This window comes from Durio zibethinus, chromosome 21 (genome assembly GCF_047325235.1).
Source record: "Durio zibethinus cultivar Kanyao isolate XHJ-2024 chromosome 21, ASM4732523v1, whole genome shotgun sequence".
NCBI lineage: Eukaryota > Viridiplantae > Streptophyta > Magnoliopsida > Malvales > Malvaceae > Durio > Durio zibethinus.
Window position 1 is genome coordinate 13,824,362 of NC_143182.1, and position 10,751 is coordinate 13,835,112.

At 30.2% G+C, this 10,751-nt stretch overlaps 1 pseudogene; it reads left to right on the forward strand.

The window, feature by feature from the left end:
• The first annotated feature begins 7,540 nt into the window (after positions 1-7,540).
• Positions 7,541-10,547, forward strand: LOC111306263 (receptor-like protein kinase FERONIA pseudogene; annotated as a pseudogene).
• Positions 10,548-10,751: the final 204 nt, after the last annotated feature.

Sequence of the window (10,751 nt, forward strand, 5' to 3'; positions counted from 1 at the left end):
AATAAAAATGAATTTGATATCTTAAAAAAATATATTGAATCTTTATATTATGCTTTCAAAATTAATCTAAATCTAAAAACTTAAATAAAAAATTTAAATTTTCAAATAAGCTTACTTGACTACACTAAAATAAAAGAAAGTAAAAAAAAAATGTTTATTTTAGTTTTTTTTAGTAAACATCTTATTTTGATATTTACACTAAATTAATTTAGATCTCATTTTCCACAATTTTCTCTTTTTTTTACCTAATTGTTCGATTCCTTTCAAATAGTTAATTTTCTTTCACCCATTAAAATTTTTTTTAGAATCTTCTTAACTTTTTGAAAATTTTTTTTTAGATTTAATACCAACAAAAATAAAAAAAGTTATTATATTAACTACCAATAATAATAATAATTTTATATTTACATTATGAACTATTGTTTTACTTAATTATCTTTTTTATTTTGTTAACATAGTTTTATACCTTTCAATATTATAAAAGGCCTATACTTAAATTTTTTTTTTTTTTACAATTTTGTGGGGGGAAAAAACAAATTTTAAAAAATTTTGGATTTGTTTTGAATAATTCTACTTATTTTTTAGATTTTAGTGGGGGAATCATTAAATTTTTTGGTGACTTACTAATAACAAATTTTGTTTGTCAAGATTCTAGATGGGGTAGTTGCCTTGAACTAAAGTTTCGTCCGACCTGTATAAAATATATATAATTAAATTATTATAATTATGTAATATATACGTGAATTATTTTAATATTTTTATTTTTTTCAAAAAGCAATTTTTTATTGGATAAATTTTTTAAATCAATTTAAATTTCAGGTTGAACTTTAGACCACAAATTTAAAGCTCAAGCTTTGACTTATCCGATCTGAATAAAATATATAATTTTATATTATATATGTAAATTTTTATTTTAATATTTTATTCAAATTTTTTATTTCTTAAAATTCTTATTATATAGATTAAATTTTAACGGATAGATTTAAATAATTTATAGTTTGAGTAAGACAAAAAAAATTTTAAAATCTAAAATATATAAATTATTAATACTATGAAGTTTTAAAATCCCTACCCTACCGATGAGCACCCATGCAACTAAAATTTCAACATTGTGACCACCTTTAGACCTTTTAGATGTTTCACGACAACTTGCTTTTTGATCCATTTGTTATATAACTTTTTTTTTTTTTTGTAGAACTTGTACGCTCAGCAAGTTTTAATTTTAATAAAAAATAAGGACCCCTAAAAGATCAGCATTGAATCTTTAATTAATTAGCTTTTTTTATCAAAATTAATTAGCTTTTAAACCGAAAGAGGATGAAAATTCTGTATATCTGTGCCTGACAAATCAGTCAAAAGAATCACCACATAAAAATTAATTATATATTCCAGAGTCGGAAACGATAATAATTTTCTATGATAGATAATGACACATTGATACTTCGAAACCGATCACGGTCGAACATCTAAGATTTAACTTGAACTAGTGAGGAAAAAAAGAGAAACAACAAAAAAAGTACTTACTAGGGAAAAGGAGGGGGCCAAGGGGGAAGATTTTATACCCAGTAAGCCACTGGATATTGGCAAATCAACTACTCATTTGCGTTGTTGGTGGCAGCCACGATTGAACGTACTCCCTTTACAATTTTCAGATCTTTTAACATCTTTATTACCCGGTGGAGTGCACAAGTAGCCGAACTTATCACGATCACAAGCTGCATTACCAGGATCGAGGGTGTTGGTAGAAACTCTACCTCTCTGCTGCAGCCTTCTTCTTGTTTCAAGAGCCATTTGGCTTGTTTCCAGCTCCATTAAGAACTCGAATCCTAAGTCGTGCTGATCATGATGGGCGAAGCATTCAGTGGATGAGCCGTTGCAATGGAAGAAGCTGAGGCTGTTGCTTTCTTGTGAACTGATTGAAGCATGGCTTGTACATGATGGAATCATTGTCATCATCGTCAAAATCAGAAGAATTGTAAAATATAAACCTGTGGTTTTAAGATCTCCCATGTTCTTCTTCTTTTCTGCCAAAGCAAAATTATCTTAACTTGGCATGTTCAATTACTATTTAGAAGTGGCTGATTAGGTGGCTATAATAAAGAGGTATGTACCAAGTGGATTGAGTGATTGATTTTCTGCCATAGATGGAATAAAGTTGTAGGCCCCATAATGGAGCACATCGCATGTGCTTGATTTAATGATCGTCCGCAAGTTTTTTGTTTTCTTCTTCCCCTTTTTAATTTTTTCTCGTGTTGTACCGCATGTACTGGGATACAGCTTGAGCCATCATGTTTCGCAGAAGTTTTGCAGGAAGTTTTTTTAAGTAAAATTTATGAAAATTTAATTAAAAATTATTAAATGAAAATTAAAATTAAAAATTAAAATTATAGGTTGAAAGATTTTTTTATATAAATTAAGTGTGTAAATTTTTAAAAAATAAAATTTAATATATTTTTAGATAATTATTTTTAATAAAAATTTTGTCAAAATATTTATTATTGAATAAGTACTAATTGAATTTGAATTATAAATAATATTTTTAATATTTTTTTAAAAAATATTATTGATTTTTTCATTAAATTCTATTAATATGCTAGTTTGGCTTTTCTTATTAAAATTTTAATTGAATTGTTTATATTTAAAAATTTCACAAAATTTTCCTAAAAGCTTTATGTAGGTTTTTTCCTCACACTGTTACCTTGTGATAATTTACTTAGAAAGTGTTTAGTATGATATAATTTGTTTAAAAATTATAATGATTTGTACTCATTAATTACATCACCTTATTTGATAACAATTTAAAAATTTTTATAACAATAAACTTAAATCATTAGGGTGATAAATTATTTTCTTGAGAGTGACCTGACTCTAAACCTAAAGGATGAAAAAACTTTATCATCACGAGAAAATAATTTTTAATATTATTTTCTAACAAATTTACCCTCATGAAAAATATAGTTAATATTAACCCAATAGATTGACCATTAAAAATTTTAAAAAACTAGTTTTTTAATCATTTATTCTAAAAATGTTTTATGTTAAAAATTTATATTAATTAAAAAAAGATAATAAAATTTTTTAATAAATTTTTTAGGAATTATTTTTATCAAAATTGATTTATACTTTTTAGTTTTTTTATAAAATAATGTTTAACTATTTTATAAATTATTGATTAAATAAGTATTAAATATTTCACTTTTTTTAAGGTTATTTTGGATATTTTGTACTATATAATTTATTTTTTTATATAATACCAAAAATAATAATTAAAAAACACCATAGATTTATAATATTGCATCAAAAATTATAATTTAAAATCATTTATAAGCAACTCACTTTGGTGATCTTATCACCATAGTAATTAAATCACTGTGGTGGTCTTTAAAATTATACCAAATATTACCTTAAACAAAAGTTTCAACTTTATTTTCTACAATATCTCATATTTTCTTGAATTAAATAGATTTTTAAATGTACTTTTAATATATTATTATTTGAGTTACTATTTGATATATTATTAGTATACATTTTTAATTTAATAGGATTAAAAGATTTACACATATCTCATTTTTATTTTTAATTAATTTTTATTTTTACTTTTAATATATCATTTTCTTAATCTTACTTGTGAAGCCAAAAAAATTCCATTGATAGTGGATAGAATAGTTTATTTTATTGTTTATAGCTATTTTTATGTTAAATATATATATCTGGCAATTAATTTGATTATAATTTTTAATGTATAGGAAGAAGATATTAATCTTAATATTAGCAGAACTCAATTCTTAATTATTACTCTAACAAAAAGGGATTAAAAGAAATAGACGACACCGAAGAATTTTGTTAATTAGTGTCCTAAGAATAATCTCTTTTTTTTCAATACATAAGGATATTCTATTTAAAATCAATATATTAGATAATTTATTTGATTAATGCATTAAAATTCATAATATTAACTACGTTCTTCTACAATTGATTTCAAAAATACTCCTACAAATAGTATCTTATTTCAAAATATTTCAATAATGATATTGTAACAAATTGATGGGAACAATGATGTACATATATGATCACTCTTTTTTTTTTTTTTGGGTTAAGAATAATATCGTTATCACTAGCTAGGATTAGAAGTCTATATTCTTTACTTGTTTTAACGGAATAATGTAGCAATAAATTAATTAAATCTAATATTTTCAACTTAGTAGTTTTTCTATCAAATTTATAAAACTTAAAAGGAAAGGATAGAAAAAGTATTAGATAAACAAACTCTACCATTTCACGGAGAATTACTTGGTCGTCAATTTTATTTAAAGGTTAAATATATTTAAATAAAAAAGGTTAAATACATTTAATGAGTAAAAACTCTTAGTGAATAAAATTCTTCATGACTAGGAAATAGTTAGGTTTAACCTTTAAGATTAACAAGGTCACATCCCGCTGATGCTGCGGGTACACTTATTTTTTTTTAAATTATTTTAGCAAATTGGAATGTAGGAATACAGATTGAAGTATAAAAAACAAATTGTGATTTCTCATACATTGGGAGGCTTGGCATATGGAAACACATGTATAAGGGATTGAAAGATAAATAACAACATTGGTATTTTGTGCATTTGCATGTCAGAACAAGTCAAAGCAATTTACAAACAACAAACCATAAATTCTATTGTTTCATAACATTGATAACTTGCACGTTAGGTTTAAATTAACATGTCATACAATCATGAAAAAACATTATTGCATAAAACAATCTTAGAATATCAATCAATATCCTTTTATTTGTTAGCTTTTAGCAAACATGCCAAAAAAATTAAAGAAATGCTCACCCCACAGTAGTAGTAGCAGGAACTGATAGAAATGGAAGCTGAACAGTTAATTCGAAGGTAAAATCAATAGTATTTCGGAAAGGAAAACATGGATCCTGATAAACTTAAATAACAGATTTATCAGCAAGGCAATCATTATGTTAATGAATAAAAAATATAAATATGTATTTTTTAAATATAGCAACGGGAAGTATGAGATACATACAGTAAAGTTTCACTAGCATTGAGCCAAAAAATCCTGCAGCAATTCTCCATAGTCCTCAACAGCAGAAGGGTTATGCAATATGCTAGCCATCATGTTTTCTGAGTAAATCTTAATCTAAAATCTTAGTACCGGAGTTAGACCTGCAACTGCAAGGGTTTTCAGTCTAAGATAACATGAATGAGCATCGGCTTGCTGTATCTTTTATACTAAATTCGAAATCTAAACCAAGTATATTTAGAGCATTATATCTATGAGAAGGAATTCTCAATAAAGAAAAAGTTTCCAATTATATGTATATATGTGTATGCATATCAATCTTCAAAAATTGCTGCCAAGGAACATAAGCCATTACTGAAAAATCAACTGCAGGTGACAATATGTGCAATTTCTTGCCAAGACTTCCTACACAACAACAGTGAAGTTCTATAAACTTGCAGACGATATCAAGAATAGTATTTTGAGCATTTCTTCCCATTATCAAGGGCATAATTAAATCATGAGAATAAGAAAAAGGAACCAATGTCACAGTATATGCATCAATATGATATCAAATCATGAGGCAATAGAAGTATAGAAATACTATTTAACGATAAGTTGGTCCTGAAATGGAAACATACACTTTGTTATGTAAATGATTCCAAGAAGTTCGAAAATACCTCAATTTTTCCACTTCAAATGTAAAAAAACTTTCATGCGCCAAAGTTTCTGATCCTAATCTTTCTCACATCATTCTTCAGCCTGAAACAGAGGATGGTCAAACAGTAAGAAGATATACCTTGAGCTACTAAAGTCTAAAACATCATGAGCCTTCCATCAGAATAGAAAAGTTTTAAAAAACTCCTGTCCCATTAATTCATTCTTTCGACTGTTTCGAAACCATACAATAAATTTTCATTTCACAGAACAATTCATAACAATCAAATTCAGGTATAATGTCCATTATCAAAGCTAATGACAACAGTGTTCATACTTGATTACTTGAATGCCAATAGACCAAGGTTGATTGTTGAAACTTTTAATTGCCATAGAACCTTTTGCACTTGGCCTATAAACAATACACAAATCTAGTCTAACATAAACCTTCTAACATGGCACAATTATCTTATAGGATTGAAAGGCTCCAATTGTGGCTGAGATCGAAGAAAAGGGAAGATTTTTTTGGGGTAATTTTCTTAACAGGTTAGAAGCAATTTAGATTGTGAAATTTTTTTAAAAGAATCTGTAAAACAGACATTTGACGTTCGGTTAGAACTTAGAAAAGGTTTAAATTTCAAACATTAAATGCAAAGAAATTTTAATAGAAATAATAAAACACAATACATGTTGGCTTCTAGAAATAAAGGTAGCCAATAGGATTTCAAAGTACAGACACGGTGGTAAAAAAAAAAGGGTTGAGGCATGCTGCCAAATGTCACAATTTCAAAGTTATGCGGATGAAAATAATATGTAGATAGATGAAAGAGATATAATCGCTATGTCATCTCCACGTGGGGGATAGTCTTGTAGCTAAAGATGTCAGGAGGAGTTGGGAGAAAACATATATTACACGAGATAAAAGAGTGTTTTATATACTTAGGCACTAAAGAGCATGGAAATTTTGTTTGTTTCTAGGCCTGGAATTAGAGTTTGATTTTTTTTTTTTTGTGTTTTATATTTTTTGTAATTTTTATGTTTATAATAAAATTGTTTTCATACATTAATATAGGTAATTAAAATTAAATTATATTAAATATTATCTCTTATATGTAATTGATTTATTTTAATTAATATCGATGTGAAATGTGTTTCTACTTGAAAATCTTAACAAGTTTTTAATGCTTTGGCATATAAAGAGCACTAAGTAGTAGGAATGACACATTTAAGAATTTCTTTTTAAGAGTGTTCATTTCATAATATATATATATATATACACATATATAATTTAAAACAAAAATTTGAAATAATATATTATTATATTATTACAATTATCCACTATGAGTTTTCGTATCTCAAAAAAAATGCTAATACAATTATCCACTATAACTGTATTAATGCTAATACTATCAACTACATCTTTCTCAAAATATTTAATTAAATAATAATTCAACCAAAAATCAGAATTTTTATTTGAAAAGATTTGTCAATTCTGTTGACAAAAAGAATTTTTAGAGAAAAATTTTGAGTGTCTACGAAAAAATTTTCCTTCAATTTTTTTCTTTTTCAATTTTTAGGGGTGTCCTAATCTAAGCTAGAGATCCGCCCGTTCATTGGCATGCTAAGTTGCAATGGTCAAGGAGGAAGCTTAGAGGGAACGCTCTAATATCAGTCAGTTTTAGATTCGCTAGCAAATGCTTACATTTACTCTTTTTGGAAGTACAGTAACACTAGGCATATGGGACGAGCACTGAGCAACAAATTTGTGTTCCATCGTGAATATTGTTAGATTTAGACTTGCTGGTTTTCAAAACATTATTATTGAACCTGTGAATTGCGAACTTTGTTCCGTTTGGGGCCTGCTTGCCTCTATGTTTGAAAAGTTATTTGCTGCTGTTTGCAGCTTGGTTTTGGACTGTAGCAGCTATGGCTGCTTCTTCGATAAATAAACAACTTATCCAAAATAATAATAATAATAATGCCTAATCTAAAATTAAAAAAAAAAAAAAAAAAGTGCAACTGTTGTTTAGAATATCTGCCAAAGACTTTGAAAGTATTTCAATCCTAGCTAGCTCGTCTCACACGCTTCAGTTTAGGTGATGTGTAATATTCAAAGTTGGTCCAACATTTAAATTTTGTTTTTGAATTCTACATATGATTTTTCTTTTTCTCTCATTACCAGGCTCAACATTTTCCATGCAGCTTCCTTTGATGCTAACCCCCACGTAAGGCCAATTATTAATCAGTCAATGGGAATCGTATATACTCTCTGGTTTGACTTCTAACTACAAGATCTAATTTCTCATCTTCAGGCTTTCCGGATCAAAACGCCCTGCTTCTTTCTTTCTCTTTTGTTTCTCTTCATCATGCTGAATAGAAGCAATACAAGTTTTAGTTTGCAAAGCCTGTTACTTCTCCAACTTTCAAATCTCTGTGTCTTCATTATAGGGGAGGCAGTGCCTCCTTATATCCATATTGAAAGCATCTCAATTAACTGCGGCTCCTTCTCTGACTCCATAGCTTTGGATGGCCGCTTGTGGAGTGGGGAAAGCAATTCTAAATTCCTCGCCGTACATTCACAAAACAAACTATCCGTGTTTTTGAGTGCCTCCATTGGCGATTTACCCTACATCACTAGCCGCCTTTCTTACTCCGAATTCACCTACATGGTTCCCCTTACTAGTGGGCAAAAGTTCATTCGCTTGCACTTTCATCTAAATTCATATCCGGGTTTTAATCTGTCCAAGGCTTTCTTCTCTGTTAAGGCAGGTCCATTTACACTTCTTAGGAACTTCAGTGCTTTACTTCATGCTCAAGGCAAGGAAACTCTTGTTAAAGAATTCTGCGTTAGTGTCAAAGATGGTCAGAGCCTAAACATAACATTCACTCCAAGCTCTGCTATCACAGAAGCATATGCTTTCATAAACGGGATTGAAATTGTGTCTATGCCCACCAATCTATACTACAGACCTGCCAATGATGAAGGTGTCAGCTTTCTTGGCCAGTCTAACTTATACCGGTTTGGAAACGACACTGCCCTTGAGATGATGCACCGGATCAGAGTTGGTGGAAGTAAAATCCCGCCCGCAGAAGACACTGGCATGTACAGTGCCTGGTCAGGGGACCTAGACTACCTGACAGTTGCGAAGCCAAGTGCTCTTCCGGTTAACAGCAGTATGAATCTCAAATTCAGCGTTGTGCCATCATTCTCTGCTCCAGATACCATCTATGAAACTGCTAGAACAATGGGGATAAACAGGACTATGAATGAGCACTACAATCTAACTTGGCAGTTTCCTGTTGACTCTGACTTTGATTACTTTGTGAGGTTGCATTTTTGTGAGTTCCAGCAGGAGATAATAAAAGCAGGTGATAGAGTCTTCGTGATTGTCGTAGCCAATCTAACAGCAGAAACGGAAGCAGACGTTATATTGTGGAGTGGCGGAAATGGGATTCAAACGTATAAAGATTACGCAGTGGCAATAATGAATGGAGGAAATCAAAAGAAACAAAATCTCTCAATTAAGCTACACCCTGCCCCAGCATGGAGGACTCTCTATTCGGATGCAATCCTGAATGGAGTTGAAATTTTCAAATTGAGCAAGAGTGGTGATCTCTCCGGACCTAACCCTGATGCAATACCCAATCTTCTCGAACCTATGAAGCCGCCGATTGAGCAATCAGGAAAGAAGGGGACAATAATTGTCACTGTTGTAGGTCTAATTTCTAGCTTTGCTGCAATCTCTCTTCTATTTTTCTTGATTTTAAGGATACGTTCCAGTAAATTTGCCAACAACAGTAACCGTGCTCTACCTTCTGATATCTGTCGCCACTTCTCACTAAGGGAGATAAAAGCAGCTACCAACAACTTTGATAAGAATTTCATCATTGGAAGAGGAGGATTAGGCGACGTGTACAAAGGATTCATTAATGCTGGCTCCACCCCCGTTGCAATCAAACGTTTGAATCCAGGTTCACAACAAGGGGTGCTTGAATTTAGGACCGAAATCGAGATGCTTTCTCAACTTCGGCACCAAAATTTAGTTTCTCTAATGGGCTATTGCAAAGACAATAACGAAATGATCCTGGTGTATGACTACATGGTTCATGGAACCTTGAGAGATCACCCCTACAACACGAAAAATCCCCCATTACAATGGGAAAAAAGACTCAAAATGTGTATTGGTGCTGCACATGGGCTACATTATCTTCACAGAGGTCCCAACCACACCATCATTCACAGGGACGTGAAGACCACAAATATTTTGTTAAGTGAGAAATGGGTGGCCAAAGTATCTGATTTTGGATTGTCTAAAATAAACGAACTGTCCAACACGCATATCAGCACTGCTGTCAAGGGCAGCTTTGGCTACTTGGATCCTGAATACGTCCGTCTTCAACAACTGACAGAGAAATCGGATGTGTACTCTTTTGGCGTGGTGTTGTGTGAAGTATTATGTGCTAGAGCACCAATAGATCGAACTGTGGATCATATGCAAATAAGTTTAGCAGAGTGGGCACAACATTGCTACAACAATGGAACCCTTGATCAAATAATAGATCCTTATTTACAGGGTAAGATCAGCCTTCCAAGTCTGTTAAAATTTGGTGAGGTAGCTATAAGTTGTTTGGCTTCCGAGGGGATTAAAAGGCCGGCTATGAGTGAAGTGGTGTGCGGGCTTGAGCTTGCAATGCAGCTGCAGGAGAGTGGAATTAATGGAAACGATGAGAATCATGTAAATGACTCAACAGCCATTGATTATCATGTGTTGTTTACTAGTGGTAGTGGATCATTGAATGTTGGTCGCTAGAATAGATGCTTTAATTTTTTTGCCATTGTAATCTTAATTCCAGCCTTTTATGAACACTAATAATAACTGAAATGCAGATAATATTGAAGTTTAATATTATTTTTGTTGGTGCAAAGATGTTATAATCTAAAACAAAAGAAAGAGTTGTAAATATTAATTTTAAATATATTTTTTATAAATTTTTAAAAGTAATTACATAAATTAAATGAGTTAAATTGTGAACTAATAGTTTACTTTTATTACTTATTATTGAATAGATTTTTATTTAATTTTTGA